Source organism: Schistocerca serialis, chromosome 2, assembly GCF_023864345.2.
Source record: "Schistocerca serialis cubense isolate TAMUIC-IGC-003099 chromosome 2, iqSchSeri2.2, whole genome shotgun sequence".
Lineage (NCBI taxonomy): Eukaryota > Metazoa > Arthropoda > Insecta > Orthoptera > Acrididae > Schistocerca > Schistocerca serialis.
In genome coordinates this window covers 208,793,089-208,818,638 of record NC_064639.1, presented here as the reverse complement: position 1 = coordinate 208,818,638, position 25,550 = coordinate 208,793,089, and positions in this window count along the sequence as shown.

Sequence of the window (25,550 nt, the reverse complement as noted above, 5' to 3'; positions counted from 1 at the left end):
ATAAGCGACGGCCGCGTTAATTGGTCTGTTCTGGCGGAAGGCGCGCTCTGATTGGCCGCTAATTGGCTGAGCGCTGGCGTCGCGCTGGTAGCCGGCTTCCAGGGGCACACCCTGGCCCCGTTGAGACTATGAACTCGTCTGCCTTGTTGGGGCAGCTGTTCTTTGAAACAATTTTGCACACTCGTCCTTGCCAGATACAGTTACGTCCTGAAAGGCCGTTTAGTGGTGTGCCCGCGTCATTGTGTATGGCATACTGTCAATTTCTACTGCGTTACTTTTAAGAAAAGTTCCGTATCGCTAATATACATTCGACAGTTTCTTTGTTTGTTATTCGTAACATGCTCCAATACAATAAAACTAAATGTACTACATGTTTGTATTGTGTGTCCGGAGGGGTTTGGTATTTAAACCAGGACATTGGAGTAAGGTTCGGTGATCAGAACTTCACGCCACCACCTCCCCTTGCTGGCCAAATACTGCCAATGCAAGTTTTTTCCACCACCAGGATTCGGACCAATTTACCCCCGGGTCGAGAGTCATCATGTAAGCATGCGTAGGAACCTTTCTTCTTTTACATGGAATATCAGACTACCATTATACAACGCAACTAACCTTTTTTTCCTTTTATCGCGCGCAAGTTCTCTAGCGATTTCTTTTCTTTTACAGCGATTGACTCAGTTTTTTATTAATATATAATTTTATTAGCATAAACCAAAGAGGAACAATAGAGAAACGAATTTGCAGTATAACATACTTTATAAGGAAAAGAAGGAGAGAGAAACAACAGTCGGGGTACACATCCGTCCAGCCCGAGGGCAGAGATGGCAGGGGTCGAAATTGAAGCCTGCCCCCGCAACTCTCCACAGTCGGATGCATAGGAGGGAAATGAATGAGGTAGTTAGGGTGAGACTGTGGAGAGTTGCTTTTATTTATTTAATACCAGTTCAGATGACATGGGAGGCGAGGGTAAAGTAACATGGAACTTCCTTATGCGACGAAAGACACTCTAGCCTTTGTGCCGTCCTCAGATGGCGGGGACGAAAGAGGCAGATGCAGCGAGAAGAGCGGGAGGAGAAGTCATAGGAGGGAGTCGGGACAACGCCCACGACACCGCAACTGGGGGTGGGGGTGGTGGGAGGGGCGACATGAACACACCACGCAAGTAGCTGGCAAACAGGGCCCGGATATTCGGCCGTAGCTCCAATTCGGCGTGAACGTCCTGTAACCTAGTAATATTATTGGGCTAATCGTCATATGAAAGCTGTGAGTACCCTTGGAAAGGCATTCACCTAGCTGTGTATTAAATGATCAACTTATGAGATGAGACCTATTCTTTGAAAGCCATTTGATTTACATAATTTACGTAACTGTAAAGATGCGCATCTAGCGCGAACGCTAATACATCGACTGCGAAAAGAAACATTTTAACAGAAGCTGAACTGAGCGTTCCGCTTCAATCTAAATAAAAAATATGACGGGAAAAAACCTTTGTAGATCTTCAGATTTTGTCGTACTTCTTCTTGTAATGTGAAAGCGTAAAGAGGGTCGTCTTTAAGCCATAAAAGTGAACGGTCTTGCTAGCGTGCAGACAACAGTTATTGGTTACTAAAATTCAAGTAATTTATGTTCGATACTGTAAATCGACAAGTTACTGTTATGAAGGTGATGAACGGTGCAAGAATTGTCTCGAAGGAAGCTGCAAAGTAATGACTGCAATTTGTGACAACAACGTGAACCAAGAAGTTGGCACAGGACAGGCTGAAATCTGATCGCACCATACAGTCAGAAAATTACTTATGTAAGTTATACTGCTTATAAATAAACCCTAATTGTTTGTGAGAATTATTTGAATATATTTAGTGTTTACCAGATTTATTATTCTATTCCTTTTCTTTATTTTTTTTACCTCCACGTCATATTATTTTTATAAATATCAAACAGCCTTTACTACAGCAGAGAATACTGCGGCATCCTGGTCGTAGACAGAAGGCCGCTCCTTGTCTTCTATACAGCTCATAGCTATCCTATTATTAATGATTTCATTTGCAAATGCAATATTTTTATTGTTCATCGTTAAAGGTCCCTTGGGTAGTTATAAAATTCATACTGATTACGTAAAGAAATCCGGGTTGTTCTTTTCTAAATAATAGAAGCCTTTGCGTAATCAAAAACAAGCCTTCTTCTGACAACGATCAGGAGCCGACCAGAAGGCGGACGTCTTCGAGCCGCTTTCGTGTTTCCAGTGGCAAAGCTGTGCCAAACTGGGAACACGACATTCTAGTATGAAACAAGATATATATATATATATATATATATATAATTATCAGATTAAAATTGAAAAAATTGAAATATATTTAACTTATTTTTTTCTTTTATCATACTAGAACCTGCACCAAAATCCGAGGCTTGATTTGTCGCGTCGCCGTAAATGTAACTAAGCGTCATTTCGTCCAGAGTAAGGCGTTGGTTTTAGCAGTTGGGAAGTATGTGTCCTCAGGGAAGATGTCTGTCTTAAGTTGAACCGCGGTCGGAGGTATGCGAAGAAAGCAGGCGATCTTCTTGCAGCTTGGCTCCCAGGCGTCAATGGTTGAGGGGCATGTGAAGCGGTGTTGGCAAGCAGCACACAATGGTGTATCAGCTAACCCAAATGCATGTAACTTAAGTCGTGTCGCGGTTTTGCCACTGATAACCAAGTACCATGTTGCTCTAACATGTATGGGAAGGTAAACTTGGGGGATACGGCGCCGTATGTTTCACCAACGGATCGCAGGAGACTCCTGTTGGACAATGTTGCGCGACATTCGACGTAGCAGGGTGAGATAGATGTCTTTGGCTGTAGGAGCACGCCTGGTCGGGAATGCGGGATGCACGTAAGTACACGCCACAATAAAGGTTGCAATATGTGACAATGGGGAATGAATGTGACCAACCAGCACTGGTGGAAGGATGGATGCTGGCCAGACGACTTGCAACAAACTGCCCTCCCAGTCCAGTCCATTGTTCCCGCGTCGTTCACATATATAGAGCTTCAGCCTTGTGCTGCACGTTGAGTAGACCAAGTCCTCCCTCATGCGAGGGAATGGTAACCATTTCATAGTGGACCTTAAAGACTGTTCCTGCCATCAGATAGTAGTCTATGGCCGCTTGCAAACGAAGTCTAATCGTGTGCAGTAAGGATAGAGTTTGTGTAAGATGCACCAGTTTCAAAGCAGCTTCGTGACTGAAGTAGGCCATCTCGCTGAAGAGGGTCAAGACGGCGGACTAGATTATTCTACATCTACATCTACATGGATACTCTGCAAATCGCATTTAAGTGCCTGGCAGAGGGTTCATCGAACCACCTTCACAATTCTCTATTATTCCAATCTCGTATAGAGCGCTGAAAGAACGAACACCTGTATCTTTCCGTACGAGCTCTGATTTCCCTTATTTTATCGTGGTGATCGTTTCTCCCTATGTAGGTCGGTGTCAACAAAATATTTTCGCATTCGGAGGAATTTCGTGAGAAGATTCCGTCGCAACGAAAAACGCCTTTCTTTTAATGATGTCCAGCCCAAACCCTGTATCATTCTGTGACACTCTCTCCCATATTTCGCGATAAGATAAAACGTATTGCCCTTCTTTGAACTTTTTCGATGTACTCCGTCAGCCGTATCCGGTAAGGATCATGCACTGCGCAGCAGTATTCTAAAAGAGGTCGGACAAGCGTAGTGTAGGCAGACTCCGTAATAGATCTGTTACATTTTCTAAGTGTTCTGCCGATAAAACGCAGTCTTTGGTTAGCCTTCCCCACAACATTTTCTGTGTTCCTTCCAATTTAAGTTTTTCGTAATTGTAATACCCAGGTATTTAGTTGAATTTACGGCTTTTAGATTAGACTGATATATCGTGTAACCGAAGTTTAACGAATTCCTTTTAGCGCTCATGTGGATGACCTCTCACTTTTCGTTATTTAGGGTCAACTGCCAATTTTCGCACCATTCAGATATCTTTTCTAAATCGTTTCCCAATTAGTTTTGATCTTCATCTGTAAACGACCTAAGACGGCTGGTCATATTGTCCCCCAAATCGTTTATATAGATAAGGAACAGCAAAGGGCCTATAACACTACCTTGGGGATCGCCAGAAATCACTGGTGTTTTACTCGACAACTTTCTGTCAGTCACTACGAACTGATACCTCTCTGACAGGAAATCACAAATCCAGACACATAACTGAGACGATATTCCATAAGCACGCAATTTCACTACAAGCTGCTTTTGTGGTATCGCGTTGAAGGCCTTCCGGAAATCCGGAAATACGAAATCGATCTGAAATCCCTTGTCAATAGCACTCAGCACTTCATGCGAATAAAGAGCTAGTTGTGTTTCACAGGAACGATGTTTTCTAAACCCATGTTGATTGTGTGTCAATAGACCGTTTCGTTCGAGGTAATTCATAATGTTCGAACACAATATATGTTCTAAAATCCTCCTGCATGTCGCCGTTAACGGTATCCACGAATATTCTTCTACACTATAACCAGGATGATGTGCCTGTAGTTCCAGTAGCTGTTGGGAGTATGTCAGAAGCAACACTAACCTGTAGACACGGAGGACTACTACTACTACTACTACTACTACTAGCACTACTGTTCGTATAACGCTCACAACAGCAGTGCGGAGGGCGTGCCGGGCCGGGTGGCCTCTAACTTCCTTTCCTCTACCCTCCGCCACGTTCGACCTGAACGCTCCGAGCAGTCACACTAGTGAATGCCACGCCCGAGCGCCGTGCGCTCCATGAGTACGAGCGAGCGAAAACGCCCAATTTACTGATTTCTTGGGGAGTATTATACTGCCCATGTCCTCAGCATCACACTTGGGTTCTTGCGTGTCTTTCGTATAACGCATTATTGTAGACCTCGGCGCGAACATTCTGCAAAGCGCGCCGAAAATTAGTGGCCATCGTACGGGATATACCGGGGGTGAAGACAATGCCCAGGTACTTGTGGGAAGGGCGCTAGTTCGGCATCGTTGAGACCGCGTCCTATTGACAACGCTGCAGAGTCATTCACGTTCATCGAGGTGCCCGCCGCTGCCCCGTACGTCATGACTGCTTCCGTGGTCTGTCATGTTTCCGTTACCGAGCAAAGCAAGAGGAGCAGATCGTCGACGTAATCTCGACGACAGAGCGTGTGCTGTTGTCGCGTGAGAATGATATGAGGTTCCCAATGAAGGGATGCAGCGCGAAGGCATATAGAAGGATCGATAGCGAACAGCCTTGTCGGATAGATCGCCGTTTCGGAACTGGACTCCTTAAGCGACCGTTGACTTGTATGTGGGAGCTAGCGCTGTCATAAATGTCATGTATGACGTGGAGGAAGGGAGGTAGGAAGCCCATATGAGACATCTGGGAGAATAGGAAACCGTGATGTACTTTGTCATATGCGCTATCGAAGTCGATTGCGACCATAGCTACCCGAAGCTGGCACGTCGTAGCCAGTCAAAATATTAAATCACCTAAAAAAGAGAGAAAAATGTCGAAAGGTCCAATATTTACGACGTTTGGGAATATAGGAGAGGTTACGGCATTTGGGAGAATAGGATCGTCTCAAGGTACTGTGACTGATGACAGAAATAGGTGGACCTATTCCTTGCTCCTCACGCTCTCAGGACTAAACCCACTAACGTCTTAAGCGTAGGGTTGATGAATGACAAGGTGTCCATAATAGAATGTCCTCGTTTCAACGGTACACTATAACAATTTAATGTAGAGTATTTACAACAAATCATATATCAAACCAAAGGTAAACTAACCTTGTTTTTCTTCGAGATGTTCAATATGTGACCCTTATACGGCACACGTCCAACCAAAAATCCAATTGTTCTCACACTTTGGTTTTAATAGGTCGGGAGTAATGCAAGAAATAGCGTCTCCACATGGTATGTTTTAACTCTAGAAAATCATTAGGTAGTGGCGGAACGTAGACATGATGTTTTATGAAGCCGCGAAGGAAAACGTCGCAGCGCGTGAGGTCAGGTGAATGTGGAGGCCATCGGAAAGGAGCTCTGTCGTATAGACCATCACGAACAAAGTAAAGTCAGGGAATTCGACGTTTTACCACCCAAAATGGGAGGAAGTTCATCCTGTTGCCGAAGTTTCCAGGTTCACCTTCTCATTGGGGAAAGAGCCATTTTTGCATCGTAACCAGATAAACCATCCCTGTTACGGTAGCTTCAGCGAAAGAAAATGACCGGTACAATTGATGCCTGGACACAGTGTAAGAAACGTTTAACTTTGGAGAATCTCTTTGATATTGAACAAGTTCATAAGAACGTTCTGTCACGCAGATACTAATTTTATGAGTGTTTATTCACCTTCCCATTCAGATGAAACGTTGGCTCTTCACTGAACACCACACTATCAAAAAAGTCATCTTCCCGATGTAATACTCCGCTTCCAAAGTTGCAACTTACAAATAGTCTACTGGCTTTAGAGCATGTACCAACCGTAACTGGTATGGAAGCATGTATAAACGTTTTAAGACCTTCTACATTGTCGTCTTTGCCAACTGAACTTCAAGACATTCTTTCCGAACAGACTTCTTAGGAGTACAAGGATAAGATATTCTGATGCGCCCAATATCTTCTTCAAACCCTTCTGGTTGTCCCGTGCTTTTCCCTTTATACACATTTCGAACTGACTATACCATTGGTGAATCTTTTTTCCACATGATGCCCATACTTAAATTTTAAACGGAACGCAAGTTGATTTGAAATTACAGATTTACTCTTAGCAAACTGCAGATTTGAAATTGCAGATTCACTCTTAGTAAACTGCAGAACACAAAACGCTTTACGGTCATGTCTCGTCATTTCGCGCATTTGATGTATGTGGCGCTTCAAGTTGGAAACCAGCAAATCAGTACTGATGCATGTGCTTATCTTAAAGTGTTTAGCCGGCCGCTGTGGCCGAGCGGTTCTAGGCGCTTCAGTCCGTAACCGCGCGACCGCTACGGTCTCAGGTTCGACTCCTGCCTCGGGCATGGATGTGTGTGATGTCTTTAGGTTGATTAGGTTTAAGTAGTTCTAAGTTCTAGCGGACTGATGACCTCAGATGTTAAGTCCCATAGTGCTCAGAGCCATTTGAACCATTTTTTTTAAGTGTTTGAATTTCTCTTTAATTGTAACGTTGAACCAAAACGCTTACAGTTTATACTACTAAAAAATTTGACTGGGACAGTCTTTTCTGGACACCCCGTGTATGTTTGTTTATATGTTGGTCGATATCGGCTTAAAATTCCCCACATCGCCGGTCCTATAGAGGGTATACAATAATACAGTACATAATATTTTATGCAATGGACTATGTGCTGTGGGATTTTACCTTATACGCCTAGTACTGATATATTATTGATTTTTCTGTCCTAATAGAATTTATTGTACATGTTTTTGGCGATGTCGCCTAAATTTTTACGTGGTTTCTGACACGTCCTCATAGTGTTATGGATGAGGCAGCATTGTGCACAATACCGGTGATGTGTTTTATCGTCAAAGGTGTTATATATCGGATCGTGCCTTTTGTGATTCGGAATGGGTTTGGTTCCGTACTTACAGTCCAAACTATCAGTACCAAACAAATTATCTAAAGAAAATCTTATATCTTTATTGTATTAAATCAACCAATTAAATACACTCCTGGAAACTGAAATAAGAACACCGTGAATTCATTGTCCCAGGAAGGGGAAACTTTATTGACACATTCCTGGGGTCAGATACATCACATGATCACACTGACAGAACCACAGGCACATAGACACAGGCAACAGAGCATGCACAATGTCGGCACTAGTACAGTGTATATCCACCTTTCGCAGCAATGCAGGCTGCTTTTCTCCCATGGAGACGATCGTAGAGATGCTGGATGTAGTCCTGTGGAACGGCTTGCCATGCCATTTCCACCTGGCGCCTCAGTTGGACCAGCGTTCGTGCTGGACGTGCAGACCGCGTGAGACGACGCTTCATCCAGTCCCAAACATGCTCAATGGGGGACAGATCCGGAGATCTTGCTGGCCAGGGTAGTTGACTTACACCTTCTAGAGCACGTTGGGTGGCACGTGATACATGCGGACGTGCATTGTCCTGTTGGAACAGCAAGTTCCCTTGCCGGTCTAGGAATGGTAGAACGATGGGTTCGATGACGGTTTGGATGTACCGTGCACTATTCAGTGTCCCCTCGACGATCACCAGTGGTGTACGGCCAGTGTAGGAGATCGCTCCCCACAACATGGGGCCGGGTGTTGGCCCTGTGTGCCTCGGTCGTATGCAGTCCTGATTGTGGCGCTCACCTGCACGGCGCCAAACACGCATACGACCATCATTGGCACCAAGGCAGAAGCGACTCTCATCGCTGAAGACGACAAGTCTCCATTCGTCCCTCCATTCACGCCTGTCGCGACACCACTGGAGGCGGGCTGCACGATGTTGGGGCGTGAGCGGAAGACGGCCTAACGGTGTGCGGGACCGTAGCCCAGCTTCATGGAGACGGTTGCGAATGGTCCTCGCCGATACCCCAGGAGCAACAGTGTCCCTAATTTGCTGGGAAGTGGCGGTGCGGTCCCCTAGGGCACTGCGTAGGATCCTACGGTCTTGGCGTGCATCAGTGCGTCGCTGCGGTCCGGTCCCAGGTCGACGGGCACGTGCACCTTCCGCCGACCACTGGCGACAACATCGATGTACTGTGGAGACCTCACGCCCCACGTGTTGAGCAATTCGGCGGTACGTCCACCCGGCCTCCCGCATGCCCACTATACGCCCTCGCTCAAAGTCCGTCAACTGCACATACGGTTCACGTCCACGCTGTCGCGGCATGCTACCAGTGTTAAAGACTGCGATGGAGCTCCGTATGCCACGGCAAACTGGCTGACACTGACGGCGGCGGTGCACAAATGCTGCGCAGCTAGCGCCATTCGACGGCCAACACCGCGGTTCCTGGTGTGTCCGCTGTGCCGTGCGTGTGATCATTGCTTGTACAGCCCTCTCGCAGTGTCCGGAGCAAGTATGGTGGGTCTGACACACCGGTGTCAATATGTTCTTTTTTCCATTTCCAGGAGTGTAAATCTATTGTTGATAGTTGGCTGGCTGGAAAGAATGAACGAGAAAAGTGGGTGGAGAGAACTGTCGCTATTACTGAGCGGGGCTGTTACAGTCTGTACAGCGGAACTTATTTTTTTGCAATTATTGGAACTCAGGTTGTGGTACAACATATCGTATTCTATAAAATTATTGGCTACGGTAGTGGCTTATAAAAAGGAAAAAGAATCTACTAATTACTACATCTAGTTAATTAGCATCAATTGATATTGCCTGTACGCTGTAATTAAAAACGCTGAATCGGAAAAAAGCGCTAAACGAGTAAAACAGAAAGAAATGAGAGTCGCTTGAAAGCATGCGAGTGTGGTTCAACCTTCCATGTGGCGCTCCACGCAGCGATGCCAACTGTTGAGGCTAATAGGATTTCAGGCCGAGTTAGATAACGGAATTACACGCTCCGAATGTCGCAATTCATTGGGCCGAAGGATGCAGGCTCCCTATATGCCACGTAATTGACTGATAATGCCTTAATCTCGCGGGATGAGTTTGTTATAAAGCGGTTGTTACATCGAAATGTAATCGAGCTACGTATTAAGCACATATTGTGTGTCTTTCTGTGCATCAAAAACATCTGCTAGCTGTGAAAAGCAGGCGTTGTTTCATTAAAACGAATAAATAAATAAGTAAATTTATTCTAAAGCCTTACAGCTGTTTAAGCGTCTGCCTAGTTCACTAACATTTTTTCGGTTAATCGTCCTTTTCTTGTTTCGTACATCAGTTTTTAAACGGCTGTAGAATCGAACTTCTCTACTTCACTTCTCAAAAGCTAAATTCTTTCTTTTTTAATGTCATCCAGCATTCCAAGTATTTTTCTTCCTCTTCCTATCTTCCCTGTCGCCTCTCCTTCAATGACTGTTCGTTACAAGCAGTTTCTTCGCAGTACATGACCCGTCCACGATGCTGCTCGTATTCTTATCCTTTCCAGCAGTTTTCTCTCCTAAATTCAGAGAGATATTTCATTAGTCATTCTGTCAGTCCATTGCTACCTTAGAATTTTACCTTTGCACAACTACATTTAAAAAATGTAGAACTATTTTCCTCTTTTGATAGTCAATGATTCGCGACCATGTAATATTAAAGGATGGGGAAAGCAAAACTTGCCTGGGAAGTTATTCATGTAACCTAAGGTAGGCAACCCAACTTACATCATCTGCACCCAGGATACATGATGTACGTTGGGTTTCCTATCGTTAGAGTGCATACAAAATGTTCTGCACCAACTTCATTTTTAACAACCAGTACCTTTGTACAAGAACTATTTTTTTCTTCAAGGTCGTGAAATGACAGCCATGGCGAAAATAAAAAAATAATAAATTTTTTACCTGCCACATTTAGCTACCGCTTCCAGCTACTTCCTCCGACTTAGAGATCTATCGTAGCGTTGTACCATATTTACAGTGCACTGTCGTCGAAGGCAGCCGTCTGTGATTTCCGCCAATTCTCGGCGCTGGTCTGCAGCTCTTTGTCTGTGCTGAAATGCTGTTCAAAGCTAGCGGTTCATGTGAGCAAAGAGATGAAAGTCAGAGGCAGCCGAGTCCTGGTTGCATGGTGGAAAATCACACAGTTCCCATCCAAAACGCAGCACGAGCGTCTTTGTTGCAGCTGCTGTGTGCTATCGTGCATTGTCGTAAAGAAAGACTTCGCTGTCACACAAGACAGTTACGCTACGTGCGCTGCAAGAAATCGGGCGGAATCCCTCATCGTGAAGATGTCGAATGCCAGAGGGCACTTCACACTGGCTAGAGACACTATCGTTCCAGGTGCAGCGTCAAGGGTAACCGCAGCCATGGTCTCCGAGCTGACAGTCAATGCTGCTGCAAACTTCGTCGAACTGTTCGTGCAGATGGTTGTTGTCATGCAAACGTTCCCATCTGTTGACGCAGGAATCGAGACGTGGCTCCACGATCCGTTACAACCATGCGGATAAGATGCCTGTCATCTCGATTGCTAGTGATACGAGGCCGTTGAAATCCAGCACGGCGCTCCGTATTACCCTCCTGAACCCACCGATTCCATATTCTGCTAACAGTCATTGGATCTCGAACAACACGAGCAGCAGTGTCGCGATACCACAAACCGCAATCGCGATAGGCTACAACGCGACCTTTATCAAAGTCGGAAACGTGATGGTACGCATTTCTTCTCCTTACACGAGGCATCACAACAACGTTTCACCAGGCAACGCCGGTCAACTGCTCTTTGTGTATGAGAAATCGGTTGTAAACTTTTCCCATGTCAGCACGTTGTAGGTGTCGCCACCGGCGCCAACCTTGTGTGAATGGTCTGAAAAGCTAATCATTTGCATATCACAGCATCTTCTTCCTGTCGGTTAAATTTCGCGACTGTAGCACGTCATCTTCGTGGTGTAGCAATTTTGTTGGCCAGTAGTGTATAAACGAAAAAACTGAACGAGTATGTAAGCGAGAACAATCCTAGCTGGAGACTGGGTGAAAAATTTCATAAAAGTGATGTAACAGTTAAAGACTTGTATCAGTCTGGTGAATCGCAGTAGGTGAAATCACTCAGTCCCAGAGGGTGAGCGAAAAACAATGTACCTAACGGTGCCCGCAGACACTAATTCCATTCTGTTGTTTCATGTGACAGGAAAAAAAGAAAAAAAGCCTACTGAGCGAAGAAACAACATACTGAACTCAACTGGTTGTTAAAACCAGTCGGTTGCCCCATCAATATGTGAACATGCATGATGCTGCCGCCATCTGGTGAACATGTGGCAAACTGTTACGAATATCCTTACCGGCGTGCAGGTTACTGATGACTTTCTTTTTTTTTTTGCTTTTTTGCTGAAGATTTATGGGTTGTTCATTTTACTGGCCCTCGAATCTGTGTTAAAGTGGTAGCGCTCCACGGTTGCGATTAATGAAACTAGAGCGCAGACTAATAGAGTTGTGACTAGAGGAGCATCGCACGCTGCTAATACCCGTTTCCACAGCTTGGCGCATGCGCAGGACGGGGACTCCTCTACGGTCCAGATGACAAAGCGAGCACCTAGCGCTCGTCCCACTGCACAAGGGGCTTTACGCCGAGCCTGTATGTGTGGTGTGCGGCCGGCTTTGTTCGCAGACCGCGCAATCGAGTTAGCGGTACTCCGATACGCCGCCCATGCGCGGGCAGATCGGAGACGGCTGCCGGGAATTGCGTTTGCAGCCAAGTGTGAGCCGGCGCGTCCATCAAGCCAATCACTCACACCGATTAGGCCGGCCGGCCGCTCGCCAGTAGATAAGCCGTGTATTGCGCTGTTTTCAGGGCATTATTTACGAGGTACTCCAGCTTACTGATGGCCGTTCCTCCCACAAGATTTCAAACCGTTGTAAAAATGCGCGTGAATCGGCAAATGGTCACTTTACACTTTGCTCATGGGACTCCGCACTTCGAACACATGTTCACTGCACACACACACACACACACACACACACACACACACAGAGAGAGAGAGAGAGAGAGAGAGAGAGAGAGAGAGAGAGACCAAAGAGGGAGTGAAATAAGCACGGTACGCAGAGATGAGAATGAGACGGATGGACCGATTACGTAATTATGGAAGTGACGAATGGGAGAGGGAGAGAGAGATGAAAATGACATATACGATGTGATTATGTGAGTCGAAAATCGGAGAACGACAGAACCAAAACAATGGCGAAAATAAGATACACAGTATGATTGTTGTTGTTGTGGTCTTCAGTCGTGAGACTGGTTTGATGCAGCTCTCCATGCTACTCTATCCTGTGCAAGCTTCATCATCTCCCAGTACTTACTGCATCCTACATCCTTCTGAATCTGCTTAGTGTATTCATCTCTTGGTCTCCCTCTACGATTTTTACCCTCCACGCTGCCCTCCAATGCTAAATTGGTGATCCCTTGATGCCTCAGAACATGTCCTACCACTGATCCCTTCCTCTAGTCAAGGTGTGCCACAAATTTCTCTTCTCCCTAATTCTATTTAATACCTCATCATTAGTTATGTGATCTACCCATCTAATTTTCAGCATTCTTTTGTAGCAACACATTTCGAAAGCTTCTATTCTGTTCTTGTCCAAACTATTTATCGTCCATGTTTCACTTCCATACATGGCTACACTCCATTCAAATATTTCCAGAAACGACTTCCTGACACTTAAATCTATACTCACTGTTAACAAATTTCTCTTCTTCAGAAACGCTTTCCTTGCCATTGCCTGTCTACATTTTATATCCTCTCTACTTCGACCATCATCAGTTATTTTGCTCCCCAAATAGCGAAACTGCTTTCCTACTTTAAGTGTCTCATTTACTAATCTAATTCCCTCAGCATTACCCGCATTAATTCGACTACATTTCATTATCCTCGTTTTGCTTTGATGTTCATCTTATATCCTCCTTTCAAGACACTGTCCATTCCGTTCAACTGTTCTTCCAAGTCCTTTGCTGTCTCTGACAGAATTACTATGTCATCGGCGAACCTCAAAGTTTTTATTTCTTCTCCATGGATTTTAATACTTACTTCGAATTTTTCTATTGTTTCCTTTACTGCTTGCTCTATATATAGATTGAATAACATCGGGGAGACGCTACAACTGTGTCTCACTCCCTTCCCAACCATTGCTTCCCTTTCATGTCCCCCGACTCTTATAACTGCCATCTGGTTTCTGCACAAATTGTACATAGCCTTTCGCTCCCTGTATTTTACCCCTTCCACCTTCAGAATATGAAAGAAAGTACTCCAGTCAACGTAGTCAAAAGCTTTCTCTAACTCTACAAATGCTAGTATGATTATGGATCTAAGAATCTCTCTTTCTTTCTCTGTCTCTCTCTCCCAACTCGTGAAACAGTGAAGATTAACACAACTCTAATTTCATTATAAGTGGGTCCACTGCCCTCAGACATACACTGGTCAGCTAATAATTATAATCTCGTGTGGCTCAGTTGCACATCACCTCGCGCAAATTGCATGTCCCCGATCTTCACCTGTTACCTAACCAGGGATATGGTATCTACAGTTTAATGTTCCTGGCGACAACTCAAGTCTCTGTGAAGACTACGTTAAAGACTGAAAATTTCCGCGACCTCTCGATTTCCACTAGCTCACTTCACCGCTAGACCACCAGCTTGACATTAAAGAGTTAACACATAACGACCACTCCCCACCGAGAGTTGCGGGCAACTCATGCAGTAAGGGAAGTACACAATAAGGTACCTTCTCCTTGGTCTACCCCGACTCCTTATACCCTCTACTGCTGAACCCATGAGTCTCTTGGGTAGCCTTGCTTCTCCCATGCGTGTAACATGACCCCACCATCTAAACCTGTTCGCCCTGACTGCTATATCTATAAAGTTCATTCCCAGTTTTTCTTTGATTTCCTCATTGTAGACACCCTCCTGCCATTGTTCCCATCTACTAGTACCTGCAATCATCCTAGCTACTTTCATATCCGTAACCTCAATCTTGTTGATAAGGTAACCTGAATCCACCCAGCTTTCGCTCCCATGCAACACAGTTGGTCGAAAGATTGAACGGTGCACATATAACTTAATCTTGGTACTGACTTCCTTCTTGCAGAAGAGAGTAGATCGTAGCTAGTCGGTAAAACTTTGGTAGCTTCACCGCAAACATTCTTTAATAGTGCGTCGTACCTTTTCTTAAAAACGGTCCAGCCAAGCTTCTTTTTTTGAAGAAATTTCGGTACCCATTTGTTTTGGAAGTTCACTATCTCTTTATTGATGTGGGAGCATTCTGGGATCTATCTTGTTTGGAAAAAAACCAACGCAGTCTCTGTATCTTCTTGTTTAGCCATTTATTACGTTTCCTTCAAACATAGTTTGTTCAAACATTCCCGTAAACTGATTCCCACTTTTAATTATTGTCGACGGTGCAGAGTTAGCAACACCATACTCTTTACTTTAAATGCACCCTAATACAAATTTGCAACTTTTCCTTTGCTAGGAAAATGAATGTTATTGAAATTACAATATAATTTTTTAACTTCAAACACTTTATTTTCACATATACTTCATTATACCTTAGTCAGTCAAACTTTCATTAAACTCAACTCTTAGTTGTTGCAACTTTTTTCTGAGGCTCTTTGAACTTCGATCTGTCGAGAGTCGATGTTATCTGGAAGATCAGCGGTATTATTTTGTGTCAAATGATTTCTCATGTTGAGTATTTTTGTTTTAAACGATTATTATTCTAACTTGTGTTGTTAGCAGAGATTACTTGTTCCCCTTGTATGGTAATTTTCTGGAGTATCACGCCTGCGTTGAATTAGTAGACGTGCAGTAATAATAAAAAATAAGAGACGTGAACGAAACAATAAATAAATGGTATGGTGAGCATACTGTGGTCATAATCTCCTATTCAGGCCATTATCTGCTCACCGAGGTTTGTAATTTCGAAACATCCTGTAACTATTTTCTTCTGCGATATGGACTACGCGCTAAATAAACTGTAAATTAAACCAGTAATCACGACAACAACAAAATGCCTCTATAAGACAGTGACGAAATCTGGAAAGTTCGGAATGCCAACTCTTCAATTAGAAGGAAGTACGTTTGGGTATGAAAGACACCTTCCTCTTACAACAACGGCACTTGTAATTTCCATTTCGCTGAGAGTGGTACAGTGGCCTCTAATTCTGGAGAGCGTAGGTTCAAATTCCCGTCCGGACATCCGTGTTTAGCTTTCCCATGATTTCATTTAACCACTAAAGACGAATGCCACTTTCGGCCAAAAGTAAGCATTCTTTCGCCCGAAGCGATGGTTCGAAAACAGATGGTTCAAATGACTCTGAGCACTATGGGACTTAACTTCTGAGGTCAACAGTCCCCTAGAACTTAGAACTACTTAAACACACATCCATGCCCGAGGCAGGATTCGAACCTGCGACCGTAGCGGCCGAGCGGCTCCAGACAGTAGCGCCTAGAACCGCTCGGCCATTCTGGCCGGCGCTCGAAAACAGAAATTTACGTCGATTTAGCTTCTCTGTACGTGCGTCAACTGGAAGCCACTAATACAGTAACGATGCCGGAAATACAGTTTATACAAATCGCTCGACCACTGCATCATCTGACCGCGCTAAATTGCAACTTTACGCAAATCTCGTTAATGCTGCCGCAGCATGCGTTTAAATAATGAACGACAGCTCGAACCACTTAACGCACTTGCAAATTAAACTGTTGCTTACGTACTTGCGGATTTCACAATGTACCACTGTCATTTTGAATACAGTACCACCTATTTTTGCACTATGTTTTTTTATTTATTTCTTTACTTATTTTTCCCATGGTATCATTTGAGCCAAATCCGATTGGTAATGAAACGTGTGACAACGTAATTCACTGAATGGCGATAAAAATTATATATTAAAAACAGAGAAAACGAGGAAAAAGAGTTACATCAGAGTAAAAAAATAAATAATAAAGCCTGGATGCAATGATCTTGTAACATAACTTTATTATAACGCACAGTCGACATCGAAACATTACGCCGCTTAACTTTAAAAAACACGTAACTTCTACAGTAATGCGGAGGCTATACCGCAGTTACATCGCATAACAACGCACAGTCTAGATTGCAATAATAGGCCTACAGCATAAACCTCGTAAATACTCGCATCTCGTTTCGGTCAAAACTCTTTGTTTGGGATGGTTATGCGATATAAGCCTCCTATTCTTTGATTTTAGCTATGCACATAGCATAACAGCTACAACATTCATGATTAATTTGTCACTTTTCAGTTCATCTTCGCTGCTTATATGAGTGTTTGCCTACCAAGCAGCGGGCCCAGATTCGAGCCGCGCGGTCGGTCAGTGGTGCCTTGCTACGGTTCGCGCAGCTCCCCCCGTCGGAGGTTGGAGTCCTCCCTCGGGCATGTGTGTGTGTGTGTGTGTGTGTGTGTGCGTGTGTGTGTGTGTGTGTGTGTGTGTGTTGTCCTTAGCGTAAGTTAGTTTAAGTTAGACCAAGTAGTGTGTAAGCCTAGGGACCGATGACCTCAGCAGTTTGGTCCTACAGGAACTTGCCACAAATTTCCAAAATTTCCAGATTCGATTCCCTCCTAAGTTGGAGACCTTTCTCTGCTCGTGCACCAGGTGTTGTGTTGTCCTCGATCATCATTTCATCGTCACTGACGCGCCAGTCGCCCAGTTTGGCGTCACCGAAATAAGACTTGCAACCCGGCGGCCGAACTTCCCAGGATGGGGTCTCCCGGCCAACAATGCCACACGATAATTTCATTTCTTCCGCCTGAGACAAGAGCAGGCATCCATGTACAGTGAAAACCATGGTCCTGCTTCCCCAGCCACTGGCGTACACAAGTTCTGAACGTCTCTGCATCGTCAAAGTGATGTCTTCGATGAGCTTCTTCGGGTGGTCGGAATTGAGGCGCTGCAACAGATTGGATGCAGTCGTTTTCCTGCCCTCTTTATTCTGGTCGGTCAACATTGTAGGTACCCGCCGTGCACAAACCTTGTAATGTCCCCCTATTCAACAGCGATCATTACACTGCTTTTACCGATGGATGACTGGCAAGACAATTCATCTGCCGCTACCCGGCTGTCGTCACGTTTGGTTTTGGCCGACGCGCTGGCTGGACGTTGTGTGACGCAATTCCTGGCCGGCCGTTCAGCATTGCATCAGCGCACCATTGTATGTTTACCCTACAGCTTCTCTTCAGAGACGAACGCATAGTATTATGGGTGCTGACGTCCACTGTAATATCTCCAAACACTTTCTTTAGCCTTTCATGAATGAGACTGGACATTTCACTTCCTGCAGTAAGGACGTCAATGACAAAACCCTGTCTTGTTGTTGTGGTCTTCAGTCCTGAGGCTGGTTTGATGCAGCTCTCCATGCTACAGTATCGTGTGCAAACTTCTTCATCTCCCAGTACCTACTGCAACCTACATCCTTCTGAATCTGCTTAGTGTATTCATCTCTTGGTCTCCCTCTACGATTTTTACCCTCCACGCTGCCCTCCAATACTAAATTGGTGATCCCTTCATGCTTCAGAACATGTCCTACCAACCGATCCCTCCTTCTAGTCAAGTTGTGCCACAAACTCCTCTTCTCCCCAATCCTATTCAGTACCTCCTCATTAGTTATGTAATCTACCCATTTAATCTTCAGCATTCCTCTGTAGCACCACATTTCGAAAGCTTCTGTTCTCTTCTTGTCCAAACTATTTATCGTCCATGTTTTACTTCCATACATGGCTACACTCCATACAAAAATTTCCAGAAACGACTTCCTGACACCTAAATCTATGCTCGATGTTAACAAATTTCTCTTCTTCATTTTTTATATCCTCTCTACTTCGACCATCATCAGTTATTTTGCTCCCCATATAGCAAAACTCCTTTACTACATTAAGTATCTAATTTCCTAATCTAATTCCCTCAGCATCATCCGACTTAATTCGACAACATTCCATTATCCTCGTTTTGCTTTTGTTGATGTTCATCTTATATCCTCCGTTCAAGACATTATCCATTCCGTTCAACTGCTCTTCCAAGTCCTGTACTGTCTCTGACAGAATTACAATGTCATCGGCAAACCTCAAAGTTTTTATTTCTTCTCCATGGATTTTAATACCTACTCCAAATTTTTCTTTTGTTTCCTTCACTGCTTGCTCAATATACAGATTGAATAACATCGGGGAGAGGCTACAAGCCCTGTCTCACTGCCTTCCCAACCACTGCTTCCCTTTCGTGCCCCTCGACTCTTATAACTGCCATCTGGTTTCTGTACAAATTGTAAATAGCCTTTCGCTCCCTGTATTTTACCCCTGCCACCTTCAGGATTTCAAAGAGAGTATTCCAGCAAACATTGTCAAAAGCTTTCTGTAAGTCTACAAATGCTAGAAACGGAGGTTTGCCTTTCCTTAATCTAGCTTCTAAGATAATTCGTTGGGTCAGTATTGCCTCACGTGTTCCAATATTTCTACGGAATCCAAACTGATCTTCCTCGAGGTCGGCTTCTACCAGTTTAAAGGACATTAATATGAGGTGTGTCCGCCCGCCGCCTTTGTGACTGCTTCAGTTGCACTGGAGACACTTTCAGTGATGTGTCTAAATGTTTGTGGACGAATGGCAGTCCAGTTGTCCTCAAAAGCCGAAAGGGGAGATGGCATAAGTTGTACGTTGGGATCTGGAGCGAAGCCGACATTCTAACTTATACCAGATCGTGACTGCCAGTCCATTCGACCAATATTGCACACACAGCAATGCCTCATAGACTGAGCTTTATGTCATAGTGCTTTGTCATGCTGATACAAACTCTCATCATCTCCAAAGTGTTCCTCTACTGTATGGTGCACATAATTCCATACAATGTGTTCACATCTTTCTGCGTTTAGAGTTTTCTTAAGGGGGGTAGGACGTCAAACGGGTCGACTTGGAGCAGGAGAGGCACCACAGGACATTTTAATTTTCACTGTCTATACTTTCACAAATAAATTCATAAAACTTTGTCAGCATCACCAGGAAGGATTCAGAATTCACACTCATAGCAATGGAAGTTCGGAAACATAACGAAGTAATTTTTTTTACATGTGAAATTTCATCATTTTTTTCACTTACTAACGGCAGCATTTGTTGCTATAGGTGCACTTTTCTTCATAAGCAAGAGAGATTCTTCGATGAATTTTGCACAGCATACAAACCATACTTACAGGTGTATGAAACTCTATAATTTACCAAATCTATTAAAAACTGTGGTAAAAAATCGAGGTAATTAACTAGAAAATGTGTGTTTTTCCTAAACATGAAGTTTAAAATATAACAGTTCATTCGTTTTTTTCATAAATTAAATAAATTCTAGCGTTTCATATACCTGTGAGTATGGTATGTATGATGTGCAAAATTCATCGAAGAATCTCTCTGATTTATGAAGAAAAGTGCACCTAAAGCAACAAATGCAGCCATTAGAAGTGAAAAAATGATGAAATTTCACACGTAAAAAAATTATTTTGTTATGTTTTCGAACTTCCACTGCAATGAGAGTGAATCCTGAGTCCTGACAAAGTTTTATGAATTTTGTTTGTAAAAGTATAGACTCTGGAAATGAAAATGTCCTGTGATGCCTCTCCTGCTCCAAGTCACCCGTTTGACGTCCTACCCCCCTTAAGCACAAGAATGGGACCACACACTCAGAAAGGAAAGTACCCCGATACTGTAACACCACCACCTCCGTACTTTACTGCTGACACTACACGCTATGGCAGGTAACCTTTCCCAGGAAATCATAAAGCCCAAAACCTTCCATCGCATTGCCACAAGTAATAGCGTGATTCGTCCCTCCAAATTACTCGTTTCAAGTCGCCCACTGCGCAGTGGCGACTCTCTTTGCACCACCTCAAGCCTGACTCTCAGGCAGTATGACTGGCAGCAGTCACGTTGGTACGAGGGTCACTCCAAAAGAAATGCACACTATTTTTGTAAAAATACAGTTTTCATTCCGCATGTATGAAAGTTCTACAGAGTGTAAATACATGCTTCCAGCTTGTTTTCAAACTTAGTTCAACCTGTTCCCCTGAGTGGCGCCGTCAAAGCATGTCTTCAATATGGCTGCTACACTTGACGTTCGTCAGAAGCAACGTGCTGTCATAGAATTCCTGTGCTGTGAAAACGAGACAGTGGGAAACATCCAAAAGAGGTTGAAAAAGGTGTATAGAGATGCTGCTGTCTATCGCAGTACAGTTAGTCGGTCGGCGAGCAGGTTACGTGAGAAAGCGGGCACGGCAGTATTGAGGATTGTCCTCGCAGCGACAGGCCTCGTACTGCACACACTCCAGACAATGTGCAGGGAGTTGACGAATTGGTTACTGCTGACAGACGCACCACAGTGAAGGAATTGTCACGCTACGTTGGGATAGGGGAAGGAAGTGTTTGCAGAATACTGAAAGTGTTGGCGTTAAAAAAGGTTTGTGCCAGGTGGGTTCCCAGGATGTTGACAGTGGCTCACAAAGAAACAAGAAAAACGGTATGCAGCGAACGTTTCGAACAGTACGAGAATGGTGGAGATGAATTTCGTGGAAGAATTGTGACAGGTGATCAAAAATGGCTCCATCATTTTTCGCCAAAGACGACGAGGCAATCAATGGAGTGGCATCATGCAAATTCACCCAAGAAGAAAAAATTCAAAACCACACCTTCTGCTGGAAAAGTTATGGCTACGGTGTTTTTCGATTCCGAAGGACTCTTGCTTGTGTACATCATGCCAAGTGGAACCACGATAAATTCTGATGCATATGTGACGACACTGAAGAAATTTCAAGCTCGACTGAGTCGTGTTCGACCACATCGGCAAAAGCAGGATGTTTTGCTGTTGCACGACAATGCACGGCTACACGTCAGTCGAAAAACCATGGAAGCGATCACAAAACTCGGATGGACAACACTGAAACCTCCGCCTTACAGTCCTGACCTGGCTCCATGTGACTATCATATCTTTGGGAAACTGAAAGACTCTCTTCGTGGAACAAGGTTTGAAGATGATGACTCCTTGTGCACACTTCCAAACAGTGGCTCCAATAGGTTGGTCCAGAATTTTACCGCGCGGGTATACAGGCGCTGGTTCCAAGATGGCATAAGGCAGTTGAGAGGGGTGGAAATTATGTGGAGAAATGAAAATATTGTCCCTTAGGATGTATCTACACGCTGTAAAACTTTCAAACATGTAGAATAAAAGACGGATTTTTTTTTAAATAGTGTGCAACTAGTTTTAAAAATATGTACGGTTTCACTAACGTTAAAATTTCTTGCTAATACCTTAACATATTATACAGTATGTAAGACCCTTAATATCTACAAACGCTGCAAAAAACATAATCTCATGTCTCATAACAGCGAAGAAATCAGAAGACGTGGGAAACTGCCTAAGGCGGTCTCTACTGCGTATTCGTTAAAGTGATTCAAGAAACGGTTAGATGGTCAAAACACCGACAAGGAAACATTATGTGTTCCTAAGTACGCTGTTCTCGTGGTACAAAACTCTTTCCTACTATATCAACAATGTAATGATGTAGGAATAAAGGTGCGTTACTTTATCACAGGCCTCATAATATTATTATTTTTTTTCGCTAAGGTTCGATCGGTCCCGAAATGGAAAATACCGTGAAAATCAAAAATGTTTTATTTGCAACATTTATTTGCACCTTCCAGCTACGTCTCTACACGTCACCGTTCCAGGTGGGGTATCTGTCGTAGCGTTGCACCAATTTTCGAATATCCACGCCATAGAACACAGCCGCCTGTGCTCTACTCAATTCTCTACTCTGCTCTGGTCTGCAGCACGTGGTCTATGCCAAAATGCTGTCTTCATAGCCAGCGGTTGACATGAGCAGAGAGATGAAAATTAGACAGACCGAGCTGTGCGGTGGGTGCTAAAACACTTCCCATTGAAAAAAACCTGCAGAAGCGTCTTTCTTGCGCCTGCAGAGTGCGGCTGAGCGTTTTCATGATGAAGGACTACGCTTGATAGCAACACTGCTCTTTGCTTACTCTGAATTGCCTTCATAGACGATTTTCTCGAACCGTCTGATTTACTCGCTGCGTAAGATCACAGGTTGACACTCGCTTTATTCCATGAATGCCTGCATCATGAACGTTTGTATGTCCTGTCTCAAAGTATCTGCATCATTCGTTGACACATGACAGTTGCGTTATGTGGGGTGCACGAAATCAAGCGGCACGCCTCAGCACGAAGAAATTGGATGACAGCACGCATTACACATTTGGCGAGTGATACTATTGTTCCAGCCATCTTTTCGTGCTCACTGTACGGTCAGCACTTGGAAGGGCTACAAGACACTACAACATGGCATACAAGAAACATTGTGCAGCACATCTGCACAAAACGTGATCGAGTTTTCATTGTGCTTTTAATTTCAGACCGACCTCCCACTGAAAAAAAATCCATTATAAAAATGGGAAATAAATAACACATTTAGCAATACGGAGAGGACTGCTGATGAAAGTGTGAATTTGCGTTACCTAAATTCATGACTCAGATCTCCCAGTTTTCCCAACAAAATGAAAATGAAGTGTGTAGAATAGCATATGACCTTCCGTACAATAGGTAACGAAGTTTTAGCCAACTGGAAATTGTTTTTTCGTCTAGTCTTTACTGAGCGAATGTAATAGTAACTTTTGAACGATTACCTATGATCTATATTACTAAACCGCTTAAACAGTCACTGCACTGCCAGCCCCAGTATCAAGTTACCTATATAGTGGCTTGCAGAGGCAACAAGGAATTTTATTTTCAGAATATCATAATAATTATTGACTTAAATTAAAAATTTAAAATATCGTCCAACTCTACTAGTTAAGAGCTATAATCTCACGTAGAGGTTTAACACAGCAAGTCAAATATTAAAGTTAGAAACTGTTTAAATAAAACAGCGTAACGCATGCCGTGAAAAATACCCAGACAATTAAAAGCACAATGAAAACTCGATCACGTTTTGTGCAGACATAGAGCACTTTGCTACTTCCAATAAATTTTCCACAAAATTTCAGCCTCTACCGTAACTTTTACTGGCTGATTCACCCCAAAACAACGAAAGGAAAACCATAAACATTTACACGATTAAGGTCTAATATTTAACACATCAATTCATTTATAAAGTAATCAGCCATTTGAAGCTCTTTTATGTATCAGAATTCGAATTTGGTTAAACATGAAATAAATTCTGTTTCCTCTCTTTCACGTATATTCTGCAGCCAAGGTAATAATGGGATTATTTGCTCTTATCTATAGGGATGTAGAAGAAAAATTTTAAAAATGAGAACGAAGAAGGTAAAATTCACAACATAGCACAACTGAGCCCAGGCATACGACTTAGTCCTTACACACTGCGGTATCACGTTGTTTCTTTAATTACTTTCTTTCCAGTGCATGGTAAGGAAATTTGTCTCGTCGACATCTCTTGAACGAAGACCCATCAACACGAATGGCTTTGCCGTAGGATACCGGGCATTTTAAACCACATCACTATTTGGTCCATTTAGCGATCTCTACATCGAATCTCACGCCGTTCCATTTTTTTCCGACTAAAACATTTACTCTTAAAAAAATTGTGAAACTTAATTTCTGGATAAGCTAGATTGTCCTCAATGGAATGCCTTGACAGTCTGGGTAGGGGGTGACGTAGTGATGCCAAAAGAATCCCAAGCCAAACATCGTAAGGTGGTTTGCGGAATATACATGTAGATATAGATCACGATTTAAGGTCCTGTCAAAGACTAGTTTCTTAGACACGGTGCAAAAGTTCGATTAGGCCAATAATATGGGACAATGTCGGCTCTGTCGATTTCAAAAGAACCATCCCGACCTTCGGCCTAACCGATTTAGGAAGATCACTGGAGATCTCAAAGTGGATGCTCTTATCGGAAGTCGAACGCCGCAGCTCCAGAATTCAAATCCATAGTTCTAACCACTATACCTACTCATTCGATTAGAGTTTACTAATGTGTCGTAGTAAAAGCGTACTAACTTGTCTTTCTCCTTTCTCCACAAAATCAACACGTCTCTCGTTCAATCAAGTAGATCAGTGCGGTTTAAACTGCTCCCTCCGCAAAATTCACAGTTCTTGCCCTTTGCTTTTACTGCATGATATTGCGCAAGACATTAACACTTTTCCTTTTGTTGGTATGGACTTTAACAGCCGAACTACATACAACGGGCCTATTGTTTCGCAGTCAGTAAGTCGTTAAAGTTTCGCCACTCCACCTTTGTCCACTCCAGCACGACTACATCTTGTTTTTAGCAGCACTGTGCAGAGTTCGTGACACTGTTGGCAGAGCGAAGACTATTGTGCAACATTATTTTGAACACTTGGGTGGCACCGAAATAAGTTTCAGTTTGTGGCATTTCCCTTCACAGCGATACTGCTCCTGCTTTCTTGCATACTGACACATGGTTTGAATCGCTTAATTTCTACGGAGTACGTGTTACGTGACTTGTAAACAGTCAGGTTGAATAATCACACATCTGTACATGGCACACGCCTAATTACTATAGTTATTGAAGGTAGAGCATGCTATTAGCAGATAAACAGCAGATACTTTTCTCTGACCAACAGTATAGTTCCAGAATGAGATTTTCACTCTGCAGCGGAGTGTGCGCTGATACGAAATTTCCTAGCAGATTAAAACTGTGTGCCGGACTGAGACTCGAACTCGGGACCTTTGCCAGTTGGTAGAGCACTTGCCCGCGAAAGGCAAAGGTCCTGAGTTCGAGTCTCGGTCCGGCACACAGTTTTAATCTGCTGGGAAGCTTCACAACAGTATAGTTGGCTAACAGTCTTAGGTGCTTCCGATCCCAGCTCAACGACGCACGAACGACAGAATCGGAGGCGGCACAGACATCATCACAGCGCCAACAACATATAATACTTTCACAAATAGTCATGCAAACTACGATAGCCA